The sequence below is a fragment of the Panthera tigris genome, chromosome E1, assembly GCF_018350195.1.
Source record: "Panthera tigris isolate Pti1 chromosome E1, P.tigris_Pti1_mat1.1, whole genome shotgun sequence".
Lineage (NCBI taxonomy): Eukaryota > Metazoa > Chordata > Mammalia > Carnivora > Felidae > Panthera > Panthera tigris.
In genome coordinates this window covers 58,415,478-58,438,775 of record NC_056673.1, presented here as the reverse complement: position 1 = coordinate 58,438,775, position 23,298 = coordinate 58,415,478, and the positions used below count along the sequence as shown (strand labels likewise).

General features: G+C 56.2%; 1 protein-coding gene across 3 annotated transcripts in view; it reads left to right on the top strand.

The window, feature by feature from the left end:
• The window catches only part of RBFOX3 (RNA binding fox-1 homolog 3), a 458,111-nt gene that overhangs the window by 51,968 nt on the left and 382,845 nt on the right, over positions 1–23,298 (top strand). The window contains exon 1 of one of the 3 annotated variants that reach the window (XM_042967869.1): positions 8,341–8,390. The exons of the other annotated variants lie outside the window; for them this stretch is intronic. The gene's annotated coding sequence lies outside the window, so the exon portion shown is untranslated. Of the gene's footprint in view, positions 1–8,340; positions 8,391–23,298 lie in introns of those variants that run through there. 3 annotated transcript variants of the gene reach the window in all.

The window sequence follows — 23,298 nt, the reverse complement described above, 5'->3', positions numbered from 1 at the left end:
CCTTCCTCTTTCTGACCCTCTCTCTCTTACTGCCCCCCCCGCCCCCCCCCACTGGCCGATGAAAGATTTTCTGGTGGTGGTAAGGAGATGTGACCTGATTCTGTAATAAAGAGGAGGCTTATTAGAATTAAGGCCTAACAGCGTTAAAAAGCAATCTTTGCAAGATTGAGGCCACGGGGGAATTGTAAATTCTCGGCAAAGACCTCATTGAAGGATTGGAATAAAAACTTGACATGCGTGTGCGGGCATGCACACATGAAGGCATCCTCAAAAAACAAAAGCAGCTTAGTTAAAAAAAAAAAAAAAGCAGAGTGGGAGGAGGAGAGAAGTGTGGGCATCTGGGGAAGGATGGGCGGGCGGGGGGGGGGGGGGGGTTGGTCTCTGTCCCTGGTCTGATGTGGGGAACTCCTGGGTGGACGCGGGCCCGTGTCCCTCCTCCCTCTGCCAGGCTCCAAGCAGTTATGTTTCCTCTGTGGTTGTTACTGCCTCTCAGCGGGCCGTGGTTTGGGGTCTGCGTGGGCAGGGTTGCGGGGGGACTTGGGAGCGGGTGTGCAGGGTGGTGGGTGGGGTGTGTGTGGCTCCTCCTGGGCAAGGAGGGGCGAGGGGCGGAGAACAACACGGCCTTGGGCTTAATCCCAAGGCCATGCTGTCAGTGGAGGAGACCGTTCTGGATATGCCAAGGGACATCTACCTCCTGTCTTAGTCCTTTGGGGCGGCTGCAACAGGGCACCACAGGCTGGGAGTCTTAGAAATAGCACACAGTTGGGGAGCCTGGGTGGCTCAGTCGGTTGAGCGGCCGACTTCAGCTCAGGTCACGATCTCGCGGTCCATGAGTTCGAGCCCCGCGTCGGGCTCTGGGCTGACGGCTCGGAGCCTGGAGCCTGCTTCCGATTCTGTGTCTCCCTCTCTCTCTGCCCCTCCCCCGTTCATGCTCTGTCTCTGTCTCAAAAATAAATAAAAACGTTAAAAAAAAAATTAAAAAAAAAATAGCACACAGTGATTTCCCACAGTTGTGGAGGCTGGGAGTTCACGATCAAGGTGCCAGCTGTAGTCTGGTGAGGGCCCCCCTTGTTCATAGAGGGCTGGTTTCTCCCTACTCTTCTCACACGTGGCAGGAGGGGCGAGGGAGCTCCCCGAGGTCCCTTTTCTAAGGGCTCTAATCCCATTCCTGAGGGCTGCACCTTTGTGACCTTTCACCTCCCTGAAGTCCCACCTTCTGACACCATCACACTGGGGGTTAGATTTCAAGCTACGATTTTGGTGGGGGGGGGGGGGCGGGGACACTTACCAAGGGTCTTGCAGTGATCTCATGGTGGGGTACTTGAAAATCTGGTGCTCAGGGTTCGGGCTGGGGCCCGGGGGTGGGGGGAAGGCACATGTTCCCCTGGAAATAGACGACCACCTTGTTTTGGGCATGTTGGGACCACCTCGGGATGCCTGTCCCTTGGGGCCTCTGGGCTCAGCTCTCATTGGCCACCGCTGGTCAGCTCCCCTGCCTCAGCCACCCCCCGAGCTTCTCTGCCCCCAAGCTTTCTCCCAGCGGGAGAGGGGCTCCTTCAGGCTGCTAACAGAGCAGCTGAGGTGTGGCGAGATAATGCGCCCAGGTGGCCCTCCACCTCAGGAGACAGGTTTGGCGGGAATGCCACCCCCACCCCAGCCCCCCACCGTCCAGGGGTGGGGCTCCTCCACAGGTTCCCCCCGAAGGTGCCCTGTGGATTGAGCCCCAGTGGCCCATAGAGTGACCGGTTCAATAATACTGTAAAAGGAAGCGCGCGCGCGCGCACACACACACACACACACACACACACACACACACACACGCACACACACACACACACACACACACACCCTTCCATCCTGCTCTTAGGCTCCTGACCCTTTTCTGCAGCTTCCTGGGATCACCCCCAACCAAGTGACTTACATCCCAGCCCTGTCCAGGCTGTGTGTCAGGGGCTGTGGGTTAATGCAGTGGCCCCACTGCTGTTCAGGCCTGAATTGGGTGGGTGGGTGGGTGGGGAACGGAGCAGGGCACGGGCCTTTACAGGGATTCACTGTTCCCATCCCCTGGGGCCACACCTGGCACATGAAGTAGGTACCCCATAAGCTTTTGTGGACTGGTGAGTCTGCACACGGGTGTCCTTGCCTCTGTGACGCACGGGATCCCTGGGGGCTCTTCCTTTCGGTGCCAGGACTGGTCATGTGAATGGTATCCACCCCCATCCTTAAGAATTCTAGAAGACAGAGTGTCGTGACCCATACCTGGAAGACCAGCAAAGCCCCCAGAGCAGGTGGGTTCCTTCCCGCAGGCACTCCCAAAGCCTTGGCCCCTGGCTTCCCTGCCCCCATGATGGACATCCCTCCATGGCTGTCAGCCCCTGGGCCCCCGGGCAGGTGTCTCTCTTGGTTGCACCCTTCATGGCAGGACTTCGTCCCCAGTCCTGGATCCTTGTCCTGGGACAGCGAGGTGGGGAGGTGGGGACAGCCAGGCCTGGGCCAGGCCAGTGTGTACTGAAAACACAGCTGGTGAAGGGACAGGGGACAGTTCCCTCTTTCCGGGAGCCCAGCAGTGCCTTTGGAAGTGGCTTGTCTTCAGAAGCTGTTCACGGCCTACTTTGTGCTCCTGGGGGGGCGGGACCCCCGGCATCTCTGGCAAGTTGGCTCCAGTCTTGAGTGCCTCTGCTCCTAAGAGGTTCATTGGAGATTTCCGTGAGGTTTGGGGTGGGGTCTGTACTAGTCTCCTTCTGTGACATGGGTCACGTTAGAGCCTCTCTCCCAGGGCTGCCCTGGTGTCCCTGTGTCCATCCTTCTTTTGGTGAGAAAGGGGCCACCGGACGCCAGGGAATGGAGTTGGGACATCCAGGCGAGACATTTGCCAGGTGCCATTACCTGCCTCACCGTGAGCGGTGTGCGCCTGAAATGACCTTCATCAGTGTCCTTGACCTTCAGCTTTCTCTCCTGGGGGAGCCGCTCCATTCTCGTGGCCCTGGGAGAGGTGGCCTGCCTCAGGCCAATGTTCTAGCCCCAGAGGATCACCAGGGAAGGCAGTTTGCATTCGAGGCCATTAAAAAGATAGCGAGGGGGTTGGGAAGGAAATAACAGCCCCAAACTTGGCAACAAATAGACGGCAATTTTTGGAAGCTTATCTGTGTGAAGAATGCTCTGCAGGAATATTCATTTGCCTCTTAAACAAAGGGCAATTATGTGCAATCCTGTGCCTTTGTGGGCTTCCCAAGAAGGACTCACTGGAGACTCCTTTACAGTCAGAGTGTGGCTGTCCCCACAGGGGCCTGTCACCTGGGGTCCTTCCTCCCCGCCTCGGTCAGCAATCAGGAGTGAGGAGTGTGTGTGTTGAGGGACAGTGCAGGGGGAGGGAGATTAGAGGGGGGCAGGTTGGGGCAAAGGAGGGGCAGGTAGAACAGGAAGCAGCCCCAGATATGTGGGTTTCTCTTTGGAGGTCCTACAGCCTGGGGGCTGCTGTGCACCCCCCCCCCCATCTTTCAGGAAATGCACAGGGAGGGGTTGCTGTCTAGGGGCCGAGGGTGCTTTCCTGTGGCCCTCCTCCTCCTCCTCCCCCTTTTTTTTTTTTTTTTTTTGTAATCTGAGGACTTCATTCTCCAAAAGCTGTCATTTTACATAAGCCTCTCAGTGAAGCACATCTATTCTCATTGCCATATCAAACACCGGTGTCCACCCTGGAACTGACTGCCTGCCCCCCATGGGTGCTGGGGCCTTAGGCCTGGAAAGGCAGACACCCTCGTGTGTGCAGGGTTGTGCAGGGGCTGAGCAGGGCGCCCGGTGCCCGTAGCCTGTCCCATCCATCCCCACTGCCTTCCTCAGGCCCCTTGTGGGGTATCCCTGGTGCCTCCAGACTGGCCCTGACCAGCGTGTGCGGCTCGCACACCCTCCTAGGGGGCGGGCACCTGGGGGAAGGGAAGAATTGTGTCCCCAGAAAAAGTTAGGTTGGAATCCTAACCCCCAGGACGTCAGAACCTGGCCTTCTTTGGAAATAGGGTCTTTACAGGGATGGAGTTAAAATGAGGTCATAAGGACCAGCCCTGATCCAGTATGACCGGTGACCTTACCAGAGGGGACACTTGGAGGCAGACGTGCACACGGCCAGCTTGGGAGCCACCAAGCTCAGGACTGGGTTTCAGGGTGGAGTCCTGGCGGGGCGTTCACTTCTGGTGGGGGTGGGAGTGGGGCAGAGCGTACTAGACCAAATAGAAACCTAGCTTGCAGATTCCTTTCTGATTCAGGGGCGGTTGATTAGCCCATCAACTATTAACTTATTTTCCTGACCGGGAAGGCCCTGTGCTTGTCACTTGGGGCGGCCCAAAGGATCACCAAGCCTGCCCTCGGGAAGTCTCCAGTCCCAAGTGGCAGGATGAAACCCCCGAGGTCTTCTTGCAATAGAGTTCCCCAGGGGTGGGGGGGAGTGAAAGACCCGTTGCCAAGGGGAACATTACTGTGGGCTCAAGAGCCAGATCTGGATACCTTCCCCACAGCCCTGCCACCTACAAACTCCTACTCGTGCTTCAAGACCCAGCTCAAGTGTCCCCTTCTTCCATGACTCATCCCTGCCCTGATTCCTCCAGGGGCTTCTTTATCTGGTCTCCTCTCCTGCCTCCAAGTGTGTCCTGTGATTTCCTGGCAACATATCCTGTTCCTCCTCTGGGTTCTCAGCCTCTTTTCTGTGGCCACATTTCTCAAGGTGTGGTCCCTGGACGCCCTGCATCTGAAACACCGTGTTTCTTGAAAAATGCAGGTTCCCAGGCCAGGCTCCGCCCTTGGCCAACAGAGTCTGAGGTCACCAGCTGCCGAGGAGCTCCCATCCCGAAGCAGTGCTGAGCCCGGAGGGCGGGGTTAGGTGGTGTCCAGACGGGCTTCCAAGGCATTGCACCTGCCCAGTGCTTGTGGAAGAGGCTTTGAGCCGGCCCTCTGACTGGTGACCTTCTGCCATCCTGGGCTGGGGGACCTGGCTGGGCAACTCTGCTGGTTGGTGGATGCCAGCGTTCTCCTGGTCATGACACTGCCGTTACATCCTCTTCCCGCCCCAAACGGAAGGATGGGCCCGTTAATGTGGCCGGTAAATCAGATGGCTCCAAGTTAGGATTAAAAGCGCAGAACCCCTGTGGGTGCCTCTTGCAAAGAGCTGCAGTATAGTGGGGGCGCCTGGGTGGCTCGGTCGGTTAAGCACCTGACTTCGGCTCAGGTCACGATCTCACCGTTCGTGAGCTTGAGTCCCGCGTCGGGCTCCGTGCCGACAGCTTGGAGCCTGGAGCCTGCTTCGGATTCTGTGTCTCCCTCTCTGTCTCCCCGTCTCCACTTGCATGCTGTCTGTCCGTCTCTCTCTCAAAAATAATTAAACCTTAAAAAACCCCCAGAACTGCAGGGTAGAGGTCTTGGGATCGGGCTGTCACTGACATGCCATCTGACATGCCATGGGGCGTCCCACACCTCTGGCCCTGCACCCCTCCCAAGGATGCTCTGAGCATCCCAGATGATGGTGAGTGTGCAGGGCAGTGACTCACGACGTCAGCACTGTTCCCTCCTCCTGTGCTGTTTCCATATTCTCAGGGCTGGAGGGGGTCTTGGCAAATCGATGCGCCAAAGGGTGGGTGTCCTGGGTCCGGGTTGTCTGTTGTTCTCCCGTGCGTGCACCTGCCACGGGAGTTTTGGGGCTGGCCAGTTGTTTGAGTCGGTTTCAAACGGCCTTGCCAGGGCCAGCTTCTCCATCTGCAGCAGCAAAAGGAAAAAAAAAAAAAAAATTTTTTTTTAACCTCCAGCATGGAATTTTCCCAGTTATTTTAAATAAGTTTCATTTATTTGTGCCTGGCATTCAGATAAGAATTACCAGCCTCGCACAGATGCAAATTCAGAGTCATAAAAGGAATATTGACACCAATTGCAACCACACATCACCATCTCTCATGCGATCAAATGCCCTGGCTGCCGTCAGAGCAAAATGGAGCGTTTGAAAAGCCGCAAGAGAACACCCTCTCCCGCAAACAGAACACGCCTCTCTGGGGAAACCCAGGACAAGATGCTTCTGAGAACTTTGCAGGGGCCATCCGACGTTACATTTCTGATCGCAAATACAGTAAAAAAATAAAAATAAAAATAAATAAATAAGTTAAAGTAAAAGACCCCACCAAGTAAATCAGTTCTGAGCCCTACCAGAATGAATTTAGCTGCAGGTCTGCACTGGGTTTTATCCAGTACCGAGAAGCAGGATGAGGTTGTAGAGCGTCCTCGTGCCCTTAGGGGGAAGCATGTATCAGTTAGCTAGTGTTACATAACAAACAAGTCCCCAAACGCGGGACAGTGAGACGGCAGTTGTTTCTTCTTACTCACGAGTCTGTGGGTCAGCTGGGCATCTGTGCTGATCTGGGCCATGCTTGGTTGATCTCCTTCGGGCTCACTCACGCATCTGTGGTCAGCTGGCCGGTGGGCTGGAGGCCGGCTGGACTGGCGACTGGTTTCTACTTCACGGGGGTTTTCGTCCTCCAGAAGGCTAACTCAGGCTGCGTTCCGGGTGAGCAGAGCCTCCCGAGGCCCGTGGCTGGAGCTAGCACACCACTTCTTCAGGGCCTCTTTTGGCCAAAGTGGCAGGAGGCCAGCCCCAATTCCAGGGGTGAGGAAATATACCCGGCCGGTTTGTGGGCGGGGCTAGAAGTTCCCCTTGCCAAGGGGGTGTTTACTTGGAGGTGTGAGCTATCAGGGGCATGTTTGCAGTCGGTCTACCCAGGATGGAACACTGGCCCTGGGAATCAGCCCAGTCTTGAAGGCATGGCCTGGGCAGTGGGAAGGCTGGTCTGCAGGCATTTGGGTTTGGCAAATCGGGGGGATCGGCACCCCCGAGACACATGGACACTCAGTGTGGAGGATCGTGTCCAAGCAGGTCTCCCTGTCCAGCAGCAGCTCACTTCTCAACCCTCCACTGACCCTGCCCTAACATCAGCGTTCCCTTCTCAGGACCCGCTGCCCTCAGCCGTCCACGCCGCACTCACTTCCCAGTCTCGTCCTCTCCAGAAGGCCTGGGCTGTTGGGGGCTCCTCGTACCGTGACCCTCTCCGCCTGCTGTCCCTGCGCTGGGATCTCGACACTGTCGGCCACCACCCTGCGTGGTCCTCTCCTGCATTACATCTGAATGCCGGGGCCTTTTCCTGCGTCCTTTTCAGACTTGACAGGTCTAGACATTTAGGCCTTCCTCCCCCAGATCTGGTCCCCTCCCATTTCAGAGGGTGGCACCTTGGTCCCCCCAGTTGTGCAGGCCGGTGCCCTGTGACTTATCCCTCATCTCTCTCTCTCTGTCTCTCCAGTTCTGTTTGCTTCTCTCCTTTCCCAGAGACCCGGCCTTCTCTAGCCTTGACCGTATCCATTGTCTCCCACCTGCCTTGACGACAGGCTTTGGCTGCAGAGTGGGAAGTGGGGTGGGGGTGGGGTGGGCAGAGCATCTTTGAAAAATGCAAATCTGATCATACTGACTCATGGCTTAAATGCTTAAATGGTTTCCCCCCGTTTCTCGGGATAAAGAGGAAAATCCTTAACCTTCTTGTTGACCTCAGCAGCCACCCCTGGAGCCACCCTTCTTCCTGGTCTTGCAGCTCCTCGGAGAGGCTGCACTCTTTGGTGCCCCAGGGCTTTTGCACAGACGGTTCCCTCTGCTTGCGGTGCTCACCTTCCTCTCCCTCTTTACCTTGTCATTAATCCCAACCCAGTCTTGCAACGTCACTTCCTTCAGGAAGCATTCCTCACCTGCCCCCACCCAGAGGTCCCGGTCAGCTTTTCCTGTACCCCTTATAGATCTCCTTGTAGCTCTGACCACAGCTGCAGTGCAGTCACTGCGTAATTTCACATCCATCTTCCCTCTGTAAGGCCAGGGGCCCTTGTCTTTATTGTGTCTCCAGAACCCAATGTGGGGTCTGCTCCCGAAAGGCTCAGCAACTGGTCGAGGCCAGTGAATGAATGTGTCCGGGACTTCCACACTTGCCAGCTCAGTGGGTCCCCAAAACAACCCAGGGGGATGGGCATCATTGGCCCCACTTGACGGAGAGGAAACTGAGCTCGGGAGGTCAGGGTCACAGGGCGAGTGAGAGATGTGGAACCCAGGCTCCTCTGATAGCGGCTGGAGGCTGGAAGTCTGAAAGGCACGCGGCTCCTCTAGACCATTGCCTTTTGGTGGATGTTACAGACCGGGGCGTTTGCAGCCAGGGCGGCCACAGCTGTGCAAGCAGTGGAATGCGGTGATGGCGTGGGCCGTGGTGAAGGTCCCATGCTGGAGAATGGCAGAGTTCCGGAATGATCCACCGGTCGCTAAGTGCCACATGCCAGGCAAATCCTACCCCAGCTCCCTGTGCCTCTGGTTTTCCAGAAGAAGCTGTGTATAGGTTTGTGTTATTTTCTGATTATTATTTTTAAAGCCACGCCAGGGAGTTCCTTTCACATAGATGTTATGGATTCAGAGGACATCTCTGCCAACTGCCTGTGTTGAGGATGTGGAGGAGGCGTGTCGGTGTGCAGATTCTGTGGCCCAGAGGGGGCTCCGGGACGGCTGTCGGGTGCTAGCCTTCGCCTCGCGCCTCCGGGGAAGGGGACAGTCCTGTGTGTACACACCCTGAGTTAGCCACCTTCCTACCTGTGGCCACACAGAGGAGGAAATGCAGGTGCCTGAAGCCCAGGGGGCCTCAGGCTGGGGAAGCGAGCGTTCTGCTCACACGGTTTGCTGTGTACCTGGCCATCTGCCTGCCTGGCATTCCCTACGAACCAGGAGTTATCTGAGGATAGGACTTGCGCCTGGCACTCCCCAGACTCCTGATTTCCCCGGGCTTCGTGGTTGCCCTGGCATCGCCGAAACACCCGGTGGGTGAGGGAGACGAGAGGGAGGCACCCCAAGTGGCCCTGTCTGTAGAACAAGTTCCCCCCGCCCCCGCCCCCTCCGGCCGTTCGCCTCCTGCCCACTGGCAAGCCGGCCAGTTCCCAGTCCCGGAAAGTGAGGACACTCTGGGGCCAGGTGGAGGGCCGCAGGATCCCGAGCCGAGCGGATGCTTATTTTTAGGAGCCTGTGGGCACTGCCGCCCATGCTGGGTCTACACAGCGGTCCCCACAGACCCATCCCCTGTGCCAGCAGCGGTCCAGAGCCGCTCTTGTGCCAGGGGATCCAGGCTGGCCACCGGTCAGGGCTGTGACGCAGAGGATCCTTCAGCCCGATGCTGCTTTGGTCCAGAGCACCGTGCTCCCGTCTCCCTGAGGCCGGTCTCCCCCTGCCTTTCCCCAGCCCCTGCCTCCCCTTCTCTGGGTTTCCAGGGAGGAGGCGGGTTGACCAGCTGCTGTGGGAGCAGGAGCCAATTCTGAAAGAGGCAGAAATGATAAGCCACAAGATGTGAGTGCCAGCAAGGGGGATCTTAATTGGCAAACCACGTGCCTGTCGCTTTTAACACTGTACTTCCAGAGACTTCTGCCTTTGTCAAGGGACCTTGGCCCTTGAAATACAAGAGATCCCTCGCCCCCCATGTAATAACATTAGAGTTAATGGTTTTTAATTGCATTCATTTCCTCAAGTTGGAGGATAAGTTTTTCGGTCATCTGCTCAGAGACCGTCTCGGACGATGCTCCTTTGCCCCGCGGGACATTTCCTTGCCCAGCTGAGTCCCCTCCGGCAGGCGGTCGTCCTCACCTTCTTCCGTCTTCGGGGGGGGGGCCCCGCGGCTCCCCTGCTGAGGGAACCCTGTGTGCAGTGCCGGGTTTCTCTGGCCACCCCACACCCCACTGGGTTCTCGGATGTGTTTCTCACTCCCTGCTTTTCTGTCCTAGCCGGAATTGCTGGGAAACCTGACTGCCGGGGAGTTTCAGCCTTGGGCATGGGAAGATGGGCATGTTCTGCACCGGCTCTCTCGGCCCTCAAAACAAGGTCATCTCTTGGGTTTTGAGTCAGAAGCTGTTCTGGGGCCTCAGGGGGGCGGGGACCTTCCCGACAGAGGGAAGAGCGCGGATGGTGCTTTTCTGCCACCCGCTCCCACTGTGAGGGTTCTGCAGGCACGGGGACCCCCTCCTTCCTCTTGGGGCCTGTGTGGCCTGGATTGGGGCTTCTGTGAATGCCACTTTAGTGACGGGGAAGAGGATGCTGGCGTGGATCACTTTGTGGCCAGGTGAGAGGAGGTGAGAGGCACCTGAGGTCAGAGTTGGGGGCAGCTGAGCCAGGCAGGGTTCTCCAGAGACACGGGACCAGGAGTACAACTCTAGAGCCCCACCCCCACCCCAACTGCCTCTGCAACCACACCCCTGCCTCCCTCCCTATCCCCACCCCCACCTCTAACTCCTCTCCATCTGCACCCCCACCCCTACCTCCTTCTCTATCCCCACCTCACCCCTACCCCCTCCTCCATCTCCACCCCCCACCTCCATCTCCATCCCCACCATTGCCTCCTTCTCTATCCCCGTCCCACCCCTACCTCCCTCTCCACCCCCACCCCTGCCTCCTTCTCTGTCCCCACACCACCCCTACCTCCCTCTCCATCTCCACCCCCCACCTCCCTCTCCACCCCCACCCCTGCCTCCTTCTCTATCCCCACCCCACCCCTACCTCCCTCTCCACCCCCACCCCTGCCTCCTTCTCTATCCCCACACCACCCCTACCTCCCTCTCTACCCCCACCCCTACCTCCGTCTCCACCCTCACCCCTGCCTCCCTCTCTATCCTCACCCCCACCCCTAACTCCCTCTCCATCTCTACCCCCACCCCTACCTCCTGTATCCCTACCCCCACCTCTTTCTCTATCCCCACCCCTACCTCCCTCTCCATCTCCACCCCCCACCTCCCTCTCCACCCCCACCCCTGCCTCCTTCTCTATCCCCACCTCACCCCTACCTCCCTCTCCACCCCCACCCCGCCTCCTTCTCTATCCCCACCCCACCCCTACCTCCCTCTCCATCTCCACCCCCCACCTCCCTCTCCACCACCACCCCTGCCTCCTTCTCTATCCCCACCCCACCCCTACCTCCCTCTCCACCCCCACCCCTGCCTCCTTCTCTATCCCCACCCCACCCCTACCTCCCTCTCCACCCCCACCCCTGCCTCCTTCTCTATCCCCACACCACCCCTACCTCCCTCTCCATCTCCACCCCCCACCTCCATCTCCATCCCACCCCTGCCTCCTTCTCTATCCCCACCCCTACCTCCCTCTCTACCCCCACCCCTACCTCCCTCTCCACCCTCACCCCTGCCTCCCTCTCTATCCTCACCCCCACCCCTACCTCCCTCTCCATCTCCACCCCCCCACCTCCCTCTCCACCCCCACCCCTGCCTCCTTCTCTATCCCCACCCCACCCCCACCTCCCTCTCCACCCCCACCCCTGCCTCCTTCTCTATCCCCACCCCACCCCTACCTCCCTCTCCACCCCCACCCCTGCCGCCTCCTCTATCCCCACCCCCACCCCTACGTCCATCTCTATCCCTACCCCTACCTCCCTCTCCATCTTTATCCCCACCCCCACCTCTGTCTCCACCCCACCCCCACACAATCCGTATCTGTATAATCTATATCATTACCCATATCAAGAGATAATTTTATTTTTGAAAGATCTTATTTTTTAAGTACTCTCTGCACCCAACGTGGGGCTTGAACACCGCCCCCCCCCCCCAAGATCAAGAAGCACGTGCTCTACTGACTGAGCCAGCCAGGCGCCCCAAGACATTTATTTTATTTTAAGGAATTTGCTCCCTTGATTTTGGGGGCTGGGAAGTCCAGACTTCCTCTGGTGGGCTGGCGGCTTGGTCAAGATTGATGCCGCAGCCTTGAGCCATGTGGCTGGGGCTCATCCCTTTCCCTGAAGTTGGAAGTGACCCCACCCCATCTTGGTATGAAGGGGAGGCACCCCACTTCTCTAGCTTTTCAGCCTCACTTCGTTTGCATTTTTCAAAGGGTGAGTGATGGAGGTGCAACTGCTGTTTCCTTTTCTGGTGCAACCCTAACCCATTTCTCTACGAAAGTCGGTAATATTTTTCAAAAGTAAATCTGATCTTGTTATCCTGCATTAGAAACCCCTCCAAGGGCTCCCACAGTTTCGGGAAGATGGCTCAAGCTCCCTAAGGCCCGCCCGCCCGCATCCCCTGCACCTCAAGCCTCTTCCCTGCATTTCCCAGACTCCAGCTCCCTGTCCCCCTCCTGGGCCTGCACCTCACCCTCACCCCTCACAGCCTCAGGGCCTCTGCCGGCCTGGTTCCCCCCGTCCCTGCATACCGTCACCCCCAGCATCTACTCATTCAGAGCGTGGAACTCGAGACCCCTTCCTCTGCTGTCCTCACAGCCTTTGCAGATCTTCACAGCTGTACCCCAACAACTGATGGTTTGGGGAGCTGTTTAAAGAGCCGCCTGTCTCATTAGAGGAGTGGTTCTTGCCCTGGGTGCTTTCCAGAGCAGGCCAAGACCTCAGGCGAGAGGTCAGAGCTTCTGTGGGTGGGACGTGGGTTTTCAGAACCTCTCCGGAGACACCAGTGTGCAAACTTGGCACCCGGCACATCACTCAGTGTGTGTGTGTGTGTGTGTGTGTGTGTGTGTGTGTGTGTGTGTGTGGCGGGTGGGGGGGTGGGGTGGACTTCAGGTCAGAGCATCTGCCCACCTGAGAGCCAGCTGGAGATGCAGCCTCCAAGCCCCGCCCAAGCCCGCTGACTCAGCATCTGCCCCTTCTCAGGATCCCCGTGTGGTTTTGGGGACACATGCCAGTCTGAGAAGGACTCAGCTGACTGTCCTGCTCACCCCTGTTTTTCCAGCACCCACACGGTAGCTGCTTCATAAATTCTTGGGAAATGAACGCATGAATGATTTTAAACAACTGTTCGCCCCCAGTCCCTCCTTTTGGGTCCCTTTCTCGCTCACTCTGTTCCCTGAAAGTGCTTATTCTCATGGAGAGCAGGTCCCCCGCCCCCCACGCCATTTCTTCACAAGCTGGGGCTGCTGGAGCTGGTGTTTCTTTTCTCTGCCTGGTTTCCCACCCCCGCAGGCTTGTTTGTTCCTAGAGAATGTTGTCCTTGGCCCGGGGAGGGGGGTTGGGGGGGGGAGGAGATGCGGCCTTTCTCCAGCTGGTTCCCCTTCGCTCTGGTTTGGCTTCTCCTGCTGGCAGATTCATAAAGAAAACCAGAACCAGGATGGGGACGGGAGTCAGGTGATGTGTGGGGGAGGGGGGAGGGAAAGAACATTCCAGAGGAAGATGGGAAGGCGGAAATAATCCCTTAGACTCGAGGTGAGGTTTCTGAACGCATCCAGGCTGAATCCTTGCTTTGGAAAATCCCAGATGTGGTCCTCTCTGCCGTGGTCACTCACACGGGGTGGCCACAGCTGTGGGATGCAAGAGCCCGGCCTGTTAAAGGCACAGGTGCCTCTTCCCACCTCGACTGCTCCTGCTGGGGCAGACCTGGTGCAGAGCATTAAAGGCTTCTCCTCTCCCTCTGCGGGAGGCCCCCAGAGGCAGCCAAGCCTCAGGCCGCACCTCAGACTGCATTGCCCCAGGCAGGGGTGTGGCCAGTATGCTGCCCCTGCCAGACCCCCCTGCCAGCCAGGCCTCCCTCACCTTCCTTTGTTCCTGGCGCCTGTCTCTGTCTCTCCTTTTCACCTGCCTCAGCCACTAGGGAGGGCTCATGGTGCCTCCGCACCCTTCCCAGAGCTCCTGACAACCCTCCGGGGAGGGACGGAGGGGAGGGTGAACTCCAGGTGGCCCGGCCTGCCCTCCAAGAGCCTTCAGTGGAGACAAGTCAGAAGTAAAGGGGGAAGTCAGCCAGGAACCGTGGAGGAAGAGGCCACGTGCCAGGGGGGTGAAGGGTGCCACATAAAATCCAGAATGCCCAGGTCAACTTGAATGTCGGATAAGCGATACTTGTTTAGATGATCAATATCATGTAAACGTCGTATGGGACAAACTTCCTCTAGAGAGTGTTGTGTGTGCGTGCGCACGTGTGTCTGTGGAGTTCAAACGGAGCGGGCCGTGTTGTATTTTCATTTGCTGTGTTGGCTACTCTGCAGGGGGGTGGGTGCGGGGTGGGGAGGGTGTGGCGACAGCACACTGTTGGTGAGGGAGGTGCGCTGTTGGTGAGCTCTTTGCTTTCCCTACATTCCCCTCATCATTCCAGGCTACGCCCACCTCTTGTCCCAGCTCCTGTAGGTGTCAGGGTACGAGGGGAGGGCGTTGGATGTTTGCTGCTGCCCCGGGGAAGGGTGGCCGTGCGGGGCCCTGGGGCTCATTCTGTCTGCTGGGAGCTGGGTGGGGGTGTGGGATCTCCACTCTCCCTGGGCCTCTGTGAGTTTGGTTTCTTTTGGGGGCAGAAATGGAGCCAGGCAGCCTGGGGAGCAAGGGGTCCTTGGGTCAGTCCATGAGGGGCTGAGGAAGAAGCCAGGCTCTGCATGGCAAGTCCGTGTTTGTCCATCCTTGGCCGTGTTTCCTGAACCTGGATGAACCACCAGCTTTCACCTAACAGCAGGAGGCAAGAGAGGCAAGGGCTGTGCTGGCGACTTAGAACTTTCCGTTACAGGGGCACCCCGGTTGGTTAAGCGTCGACTTCAGCTCAGGTCATGATCTCACAGGCCATGAGTTCGAGCGCCGCATCGGGCTCTGGGCTGACAGCTCAGAGCCTGGAGCCTGCTTCGGATTCTGTGTCTCCCTCTCTCTTTGCCTCTCCCCCACTCATGCTCTCTCTCTCTCTCTCTCTCTCTCAAAAATAGACATTAAAAAAAATTTAAAAAAAGGACTGTATGTCACAGATTTAAGACTCGAGGCATAATGCAGCCTGATAGAGTTATTCTAGTACACGTCAGTGTCAGTGGGGGTTTCTGGGATGGTAGAGAGAGCAGGGAAGCCCAATGCGGGGGTGGGGCGGGGGTGGGGTGGGGGTGGGGGAGCACCTGCTCTGTGATTTGCATGAAGGTGTCTGGCCTGGGGGGGGGGGATGAAGGGGGCTAGCAGAGGGGGCGGGGCAAGGCCTTGCAGGGGTCTTGATGGAGCTGAGTCAGGCCTCCCTGGGGCTGGTTCCACAGGGAGGGTCACACTCCACTTTTTGTTTCAAGACACACACGCATGAACTCCACTGGTTTTCCTATTTTGGGATGTGTATTTAGAAACCATAATGCTGACCGCTTCTTTAGAGAACTCAGAGATGCCAGGAGACCCCAAGATTCCTTAAGAATCTCTGGTAGGGGCGCCTGGCTGGCTCGGTTAAGTGTCGACTTTGGCTCAGGTCATGATCTCATGGTTGGTGAGTTCGAGCCCCGCATTGGGCTCTGTGCTGACAGCTCGGAGCCTGGAGCCTGCTTTGGATTCTGGGATTCTGTCTCCCTCTCTCTGCCCCTCCCCACTTGAGCTCTGTCTCTGTCTCTGTCTCTCTCTCTCAAAAATAATAAAACATTTTAAAAAATTAAAAAAAAAAAGAATCTCGGATACCTGACCAGATCATCAGTCCAGAAGGTAAGATAGGACTAGTGAGAAGCATCCTTTTTTTCAGTGGGTCCGTGACAGCCAGGCGCAGGCAGGGATGTGGGGTGGGATTACAGTAACCACCTAGTACAGTGACTTCATCCCAGAGCTTCTGGCTCTGTTCTCTCACCTGCCTCTGTGTCATAGAAAGTATTCTCCTGGCACCTCCTCGCCATCCCCACCCCCAGGGTCCCTCCTAGTCCATCCGCTAGAGTCTCTTGTCTGTGACTTAGAGCTTTCTCCATCCTTCCTAAGACACAGCATCCTATTTTTTAAAAACCCACAAGCCACGCAAAGCAGCCAGGCCCGCAGGTCCACTCCTGGGAGCTATGAGGTCCACACCAGGGGTGCCCAGCCCTGGCTGGTCCCCAGAGCCATCGGGGAGCCCAGGACAAGCATGGGCTGCAGGGCTCCTCACCTGTGGGGTAGGAGTCTCGGGTGGGGCCTGGGAAGTGTCACTTTGAAAGTGCTGTCCGGTTGGTTCTGAGGGGCAGGAGGGCTTGGGAGCCAGTGGCAATCATTGCTGTTGGTGGAAACATCACTCACACAGAAAACCTGAGATGCAGGGGATCTTGACCACTCAGAAATTCTTAAACTGCCTGTGCCAGTCAGTTAGGGGGAAGACGTGTCAAGGAGTAGTGATGGCATCTGCTTGTCCATCCATCCATCCATCCATCCATCCAACTATTGAGCCTGCCTGCCTTCCTTCCCTCCTTCCTTCCTTCCCTCCTTCCTTCCTTCCCTCCTTCCTTCCTTCCCTCCTTCCTTCCTTCCTTCCCTCCTCCCTTCCCTTCCCTTCCCTTCCCTTCCCTTCCCTTCCCTTCCCTTCCCTTCCCTTCCCTTCCCTTCCCTTCCCTTTCCTTTCCTTCCCTTTCCTTCCCTTTCCTTCCCTTTCCTTCCATCCTTCCATCCATCTGTCCTTCCATCCATCTGTCCTTCCATCCATCATTTCTTCCATCCATCCATCCATCCATCCATCCATCCATCATTTCTTCCATCCATCTGTCCATCCATCCATCATTTCTTTCATCTGTCTGTCCGTCCATCCACCACTTCTTCCATCCATCCATCCGTCCGTCTGTCCATCCATCCATCATTTCTTCCATCCATCCATCCGTCCATCCATTTCTTCCATCCATCCATCCATCATTTCTTTCATCCATCCATCCATTCATCCATCATTTCTTCCATCCATCTGTCCATCCATCCATCCATCCATCCACCCATCCATCATTTCTTCCGTCCATCCATCCGTTCGCCTGTCCATCATTTCTTCCATCCATCCATCCATCCATCCATCCATCCATCCATCATTTCTTCCATCCATCATCCATCCATCCATCCATCCATCCATCATTTCTTCCATCCATCTGTCCATCCATCATTTCTTCCATCCATCTGCCCGTCCATCCATCCATCATTTCTTCCATCCATCCATCCATCCATCCATCCATCCATCATTTCTTCCATCCATCTATCTGTCCGTCCATCATTTATTCCATCCATCCATCCATCCATCCATCATTTCTTCCATTCATCTATCTGTTTGTCCGTCCATCATTTCTTCCATCCATCCATCCATCCATCCATCCATCCATAATTTCTTCCATCCATCCATCCATCCATCCATCCATCATTTCATCCATCCATCCATCCATCCATCCATCCATCCATCATTTCTTCCATCCATCTGTCCATCCATCCATCCGTCATTTCTTCCATCCGTCCATCCATCCATCCCATCCATCATTTCTTCCATCTGTCCGTCCATCCATCCATTTCTTCCATCATCCATCCATCCGTCCGTCCATCATTTCTTCCATCCATCCATCCATCCATCCATCCATTATTTCTTCCATCAATCTATCCGTTTGTCTGTCCATCATTTCTTCCATCCATCCATCCATCCATCCATCTATCCATCATTTCTTCCATCCATCCATCCATCCATCCATCCATTATTTCTTCCATCCATCTATCCGTTTGTCCGTCCATCATTTCTTCCATCCATCCATCCATCTATCCATCATTTCTTCCATCCATCCATCCATCCATCCATTTCTTCCATCCATCCATCCGTCCATCCATCATTTCTTCCATCCATCCGTCCATCCATCTATCCATCCATCATTTCTTCCACCTGTCCATCCATCCATCATTTCTTCCTTCCATCCATCCGTCCATCCATCCATCCAGACAACCTCACCTTGACCACCGGAATTTCTTACATCTGGAACAGTGTTTGCAGCAGTCACCCCTAAGAACAGCAAATGGAATAAATGCAGGTTGGTGGATTCAGGAGAAATCTGCTGGCATATCCCCAAAGGATCTGAAAGAGTCTTAGACACATTTGCACACCCATGTCCACAGCTGCTTGAGTCACGACAGTGAAAGGTGGAAACGACCCAGTTGTCCATTGATGAATGAAGGGGTGAAGAAGATGTGTATAATGGTATTTAGCCAGGAATGAAATTTCAACACCTGTGACAACACGGATGAACCTTGAAAACATGGCGCTGAGTGAAATAAGCCAGGCACAAGAGGCCAAAACTGGATTCCATTTACGTGAACCGTCTAGAGTAGGCTGATCGATAGAGACAGAGAGTAGATCCACGGGGGCCGGGGCCCTGGGGCACAGCGAGGTTCCTGGTTGTCCTCAGGGGCCAGTGTGCGGCCAGGGCGGCTGAGGAGAAGCCTCTGTTGCTCCCTGGTCCAGCCCTGCCCCCTGTGGCTTCGCGCAGGACTGGGGGGCCTGGCGGGCTTGCTCTGGGTGGTGGTTGAACACTGGGGCTCAGGATCCTGGCTTAGTGGCTGCTGCCTTCAGAGGGAGCGCTTTGATGGGCCAGAGGCGGGAGTCAGCCTCCTGTCCCTGCACGGGGTGGACACGGCTCCTGCTTCTCTCCAGCCTTGATGAGGAGGAGTGGCCTCTTGGGACCGGAGGGCGTGTGGTGTGGGCAGCTGCCGTGAGCGTGAGCAGAGACGTTGAGGAAACAGGCTTTCAGCCCAGCTTTCGCTGCAGTGGGAGGCGGGGAAGGCGGGAAAGCTTTGGTTCTGGAGACCATTGCAAAGAAGTGGAGAGTTTGTCGTTTGAACACACGTGCTCGCATGAAGTATTGGAATTGGGGCCCCAGGGCTGCTTCACGGGGGCCGTGGTTCCTTGTTTCCAGGCTGAGGGGTGGCCCTCCTGCTCCTTGTGTGTGTCGCCCAGTGTGGGGGGCTAGCAGCCGTGGTGGAGGGGTCTGCTGGGGACATGGGCCTCCTTCCCTACCATGGGCACAGCGCAAGTGCACACGGTGTGACTGCCATTCAGAGGAGGGTCCATGCCGTCCCAGGAGCATCCGGGCCTTTGCATCATTGATTTGGTCTGCAAACCACAGAGGGAAAGTTCAGGCACGTTCTTACATCTGAATTTCAAGTTGAGTTTTAATTTCTGAATTCGTCGAATTGGAAGAAAAGTGGAATTTCTCTGTAGACTCGACTCAGCCAGCCCTGCCTCGAAGTGAGCCCAGAGCCCAGAGATGGAGTCCCTCGGGGACACGGTGTGACGGCCCCGGCTGCCACGCCGTGCTGGCTTCCTCCGCCGGACCTCGAGGTGGGCACGTGTAGTGGCCTCGTTTTGTAAAGAAGGAAACGGAGGCACAGACGAGCCAGGTAGTTTCAGTGAGAGGAAGCACAAACCATTAACCGGTCTCTGAGCTGCCACGTGTCCCGTCCGGTGCCCGGTGACCCGTGGGTATGTGGACCGCGGACGCTGCTTCTGACGCGTGGCACACACAGGCTGCTGCCCTTGGGGTCGAGGACAGGCCCGCACGCGGGTCAGCGTCTTGGCTAGGGTGCCCTGCGGGCCCGCAGGGCTTCACTTTTGCAGGCAGATTCTGTCCATCTCAGGGAGAGACCGGCCCCCTCAGTGCTCTGGTTTTCAAGCAGCAGCGTGGCTGCAAGCGTGAGACGGAAGGCCTGGGCTTCCGGGTCCGGCCCTCGGCCCTGCCGTGGACCTCAGCCTCTTCCATCCGGGCCTCCGGCCCGCATGGCGCACGAGTGGATGGGGGGCTGGGGCCAGCACGGCTCCTTCCCGGTGCTCCCGCACGTGCCGGAGAGGCTCGCTGGAGCGCAGGGGGGTGGTGACGGGGCAGGTGCTGCTGAGGACCACTGGCTCTGGCCACCTCTTCTGGTGGGCAAGTGGGAGATCCCAGACACGCGTGGCCAGCCTTCACTGTGGCTTGTGACACCTTTTCACGTGTCCTTGTCCAAAATGGTCATAATTGGTTGAACACCAAATGGAAGCTGATGAGCAGGTGGCTGAAACGTGGAGGGAGGTTTCTAGTGATGGGCCGTGGGGCTGTATCGTCACCCTCTTCCTGCTTACCGTGGTGGTCGATGAGTCACATGGGGAAGGTGGCAGACTTGCTCAATTCGGAGGTAACGCGAAGCTGGGAGCAAGGGTGGGCGCGTTTCATAGGCAGACTCAGGATCTAAATACATCTCAGCAGTCGGAATGATGGGTCGAATCTAGCAAGCTGCAGTTCAGTGGGAATAAATTTTATTCCCACTATTTTATTTGGATCCAAATGGTCAAGCTTTCCAAGTCTGTGGTGGGTGAGACTAAGGGTTAAGTGGGGGCAAATACAAGACTTAGGCAGCCGTAGTGTGAGCCAGCAGTGTGTTAGGGCTGGATCAGAAATCAGAGTGGTCTTAGGTTGCATTAATAGAAGTACTGTTTCCAGAAGAAAGGAGGAGACTCTTTCTTAGGTAGCGCATTGGTGCGGTCTTGTCTTCTGATCTTTATGCCCCACTTTAAAAATGACTTTGAGGAGCTGAGTGGGCTTCCAGAACGAATTCCACAGCCAAAAAAAAAAAAAATGTGCTAAAATCCATCCTTTGCTACTTAAAAGATTTGTGTGTGTGTGTGTATGATTATAGTAAATATTTTCTCTTTGTGAAAAATAGAAAAAGCACAAAAAAGTATAATAACGGAAACAAGAATTAGCCGTAATCTTAGTCTTCCTACCTAGAGACAACCATTTTGACGTTTTGGTATATTTCCCATCAGTCTTTTTAGAGATATACATTTCAAAATAAAATGAGGGTGGCGTTTATATATAGTCTGTATGCTGTACTCATTCGATATTATGTGGTGAGCACCATTCTATTTTTACGCATCCACCAAAACCACGATCTGCAGGGACTGCTGACCAGTCTGTTGCACGGATTGTCCTGCAAATTCATAATTTGTTTCCTCCTTCCCAGACTGTTGGCTCGTCCGGTTGTTTCCAGTTCTTTCCATGTTATAAATAATCCTGTGATTAAGTTCCTTGTTCATAAATCTTGGTCTGTGCCTCGGATTATTTGTGTGGGATCGGTTCCTAGAAGTAGAATTCTGGGTTCAAGAGATGCAAAACACTGGTCAGGCTCTTGAAGCGTTTTGCCGAGTGCTCCTGTGGGGAGTTTGTCCCCTCTGTAACGTGTCCGTCAGCCCATGCTGGCAAGCCAGGGGGCCAGCTCCGCTGTCATCTTCAGAAGCCATCTTGCCTACTTTGGTGGCTGGAGATGTTACCATGCCTGGGTTTCATTTGCACGCCCTTGATTTCTGGAAAGGCCGAGCCGCCCTTTGGTGGTCCTCGCCTGTCTGTCTGGTTGATGCTGTGCAGACTCCCAGCTCTTGCCGCACCAGAGCACACTTCGCTCACAGCACGGCCAACACGAGGCGAGGTGTCCCGATAACAGGGACCGTGCCCCTTCCCTTGGCCCAAAGCACCCAAGGAAGCCTGGCTTGAGAATAAGAGAAGGTCAGACCGGGGCCACCCAGCCGGGAGCCAGAGGGCTTTGGGCTGCAGTCGGGTCAGGGCAAGAGTCAGAACCAGCCTGCCTGGTTGAAATGCTGGCTGTCACCCCTCACCTGGGTGACCTTGGGCAAGTTACGGACCTCGAGGAAGCCGGGGTCCTGCGTCTGTACTGGGGCTGAGGGTCACGGTGGGGCCGCAGAGATGAGGCATGTGTTAGGTGGGGCTTGGGCACCTGGCTGGTGATCATTAAAAAAAATTTTTTTAATGTTTATTTATTTTTGAGGGAGCAGGGGGGGAGGGAGACAGGGCGTGGGCAGGGGACGGGCAGAGAGAGAGGGAGACACAGAATCTGAAGCGGGCTCCAGGCCGTCAACACAGAGCCCGACGCGGGGCTCGAACTCACGGACCGCGAGATCCTGCCCTGAGCCGAAGTCGGACGCTCGACCGACTGAGCCACCCGGGTGTCCGGTCGGTTCTCATTTACCCTCAGGTGTTTTTCTCCGGAGTATCTTTTCTGTTTCCATTGTCCATGTGAAGAGGGCTTTTGTGAGTGATGACAGAACTTGCTTCCCCCCTCCCGTCCTCTGTTTGGCCTGCCAGGTATTTCTTAAGCGCCCCCTCCGTGTTGGAGAGCAAGTGCTGGACGGACAGACCGAGAAAAGCCGCGCTCTCTGACCCGAATTCCAGGCCAGCGGGGGATTCAGACGGGCAGCTGAAGAATGTACTGGTTTAGCTTCCAAAGGAAAAAAGTGCGAAAAACGAGTGTGCTTTGGAAAAGAACACCTGCTCCATTCGTCTTCTGTGTGGAAAGGAAATTAATCGCACTAGTGACCAAATCCTTACCAACTCGAACGACAGGGCACCCCTTTCCCTGTATCGTTAGCAAAGATGGGGAAAATGCTCAATGCGACGCGTGCCGTGGAGTCAGGCGTCCTCTGTGGGTCAGAGAGATGAAGAACCAGTCTGGTTCTCAGATGGCACGGGGAGCTGATGGCCGTGGGGGTGTCGGTAGCAGTGCGCTGGGCAGAAGCGTGGCCTTGCGTTTCCTGCCTCACCGGCCATGGTTTCTGACGGGGACCGTCTCTGCTCCACGGATGAGTCAGCCTTTGACCCCGTTCATTCTCTTCCTTCTCCCTGAACGTTTCTTGGAGATGTCGATTTTTTTCCCAAAGACCCATTGACTACGTTTCCCACATTTTAAAGCATCTTTTTGTTGCGGTGGTTTTCGTGGGCTATTGATCTCGTCAGCTTGTTTTCCGAGCTCCGTTCCGTTTCAGACGTTCTTAAAGGGAACTTCGGGACAAGCGAGGGCCTTCTGGCTCCCCTCCGCCCCCGCCCTGCGCTACCACGTCTGGGCCCCCGCGGAGGCAGTGGGCGTGCGCCGGTTGGCACAGGACCTCACCTTCAGGTTCTAATCTGAGCTGTGATTTCCCCAGGCAGGTGGGGAGGCTGGCATCCAGCAGAGCCAGGCTCTGCAGACGGGGGGGAAAAAAAAAGTGCAGCTCTGTTGGGTCTTTGCTGCTGGAACACTGGGGTGGGGTGAGCCCCTCGCTCGGGCTCCTTCCCCCTTGATCTCATCACAGGGGTCCCCGATCCTATCACCCAGTGGCTGGGAGGAGAGGAGCTCTGGATGGAAGGCAGTAGGGCTGTGGCCCCTTCCCCAGTCCCCCTCTCCCCAGCCGACTTGTGGCCCATCCTCCTTGGACTTTCTCCGGCGCCCCCAGACACCCAGGCGGCAGCGACGCTGGGCGGTGCTTGTGCTGGGTGTGTATTTTCAGAAGCTGCGGGGGACGACGTGTGTATAAAATTAGCATTGCCTTGTTGGCCCCTTTCAGACTAATTCGGAGCGAAATGTTTTAGCAATGGTGGGCCGATTCTATCAGGGGAACAAGAACTAATTAAATTCTCCCTGACCATCAAGCAGTAAATTATTTATGTCCAGACAGATGCCATCTAATCTCCAGCATCCAGCTCATCTCAACATACACCCGACTTGATTTTTCAAGGGGAGAAGAAGAAGAAAGAAAAGGCTCAAATATGCAAGACGGGAGCTAGGC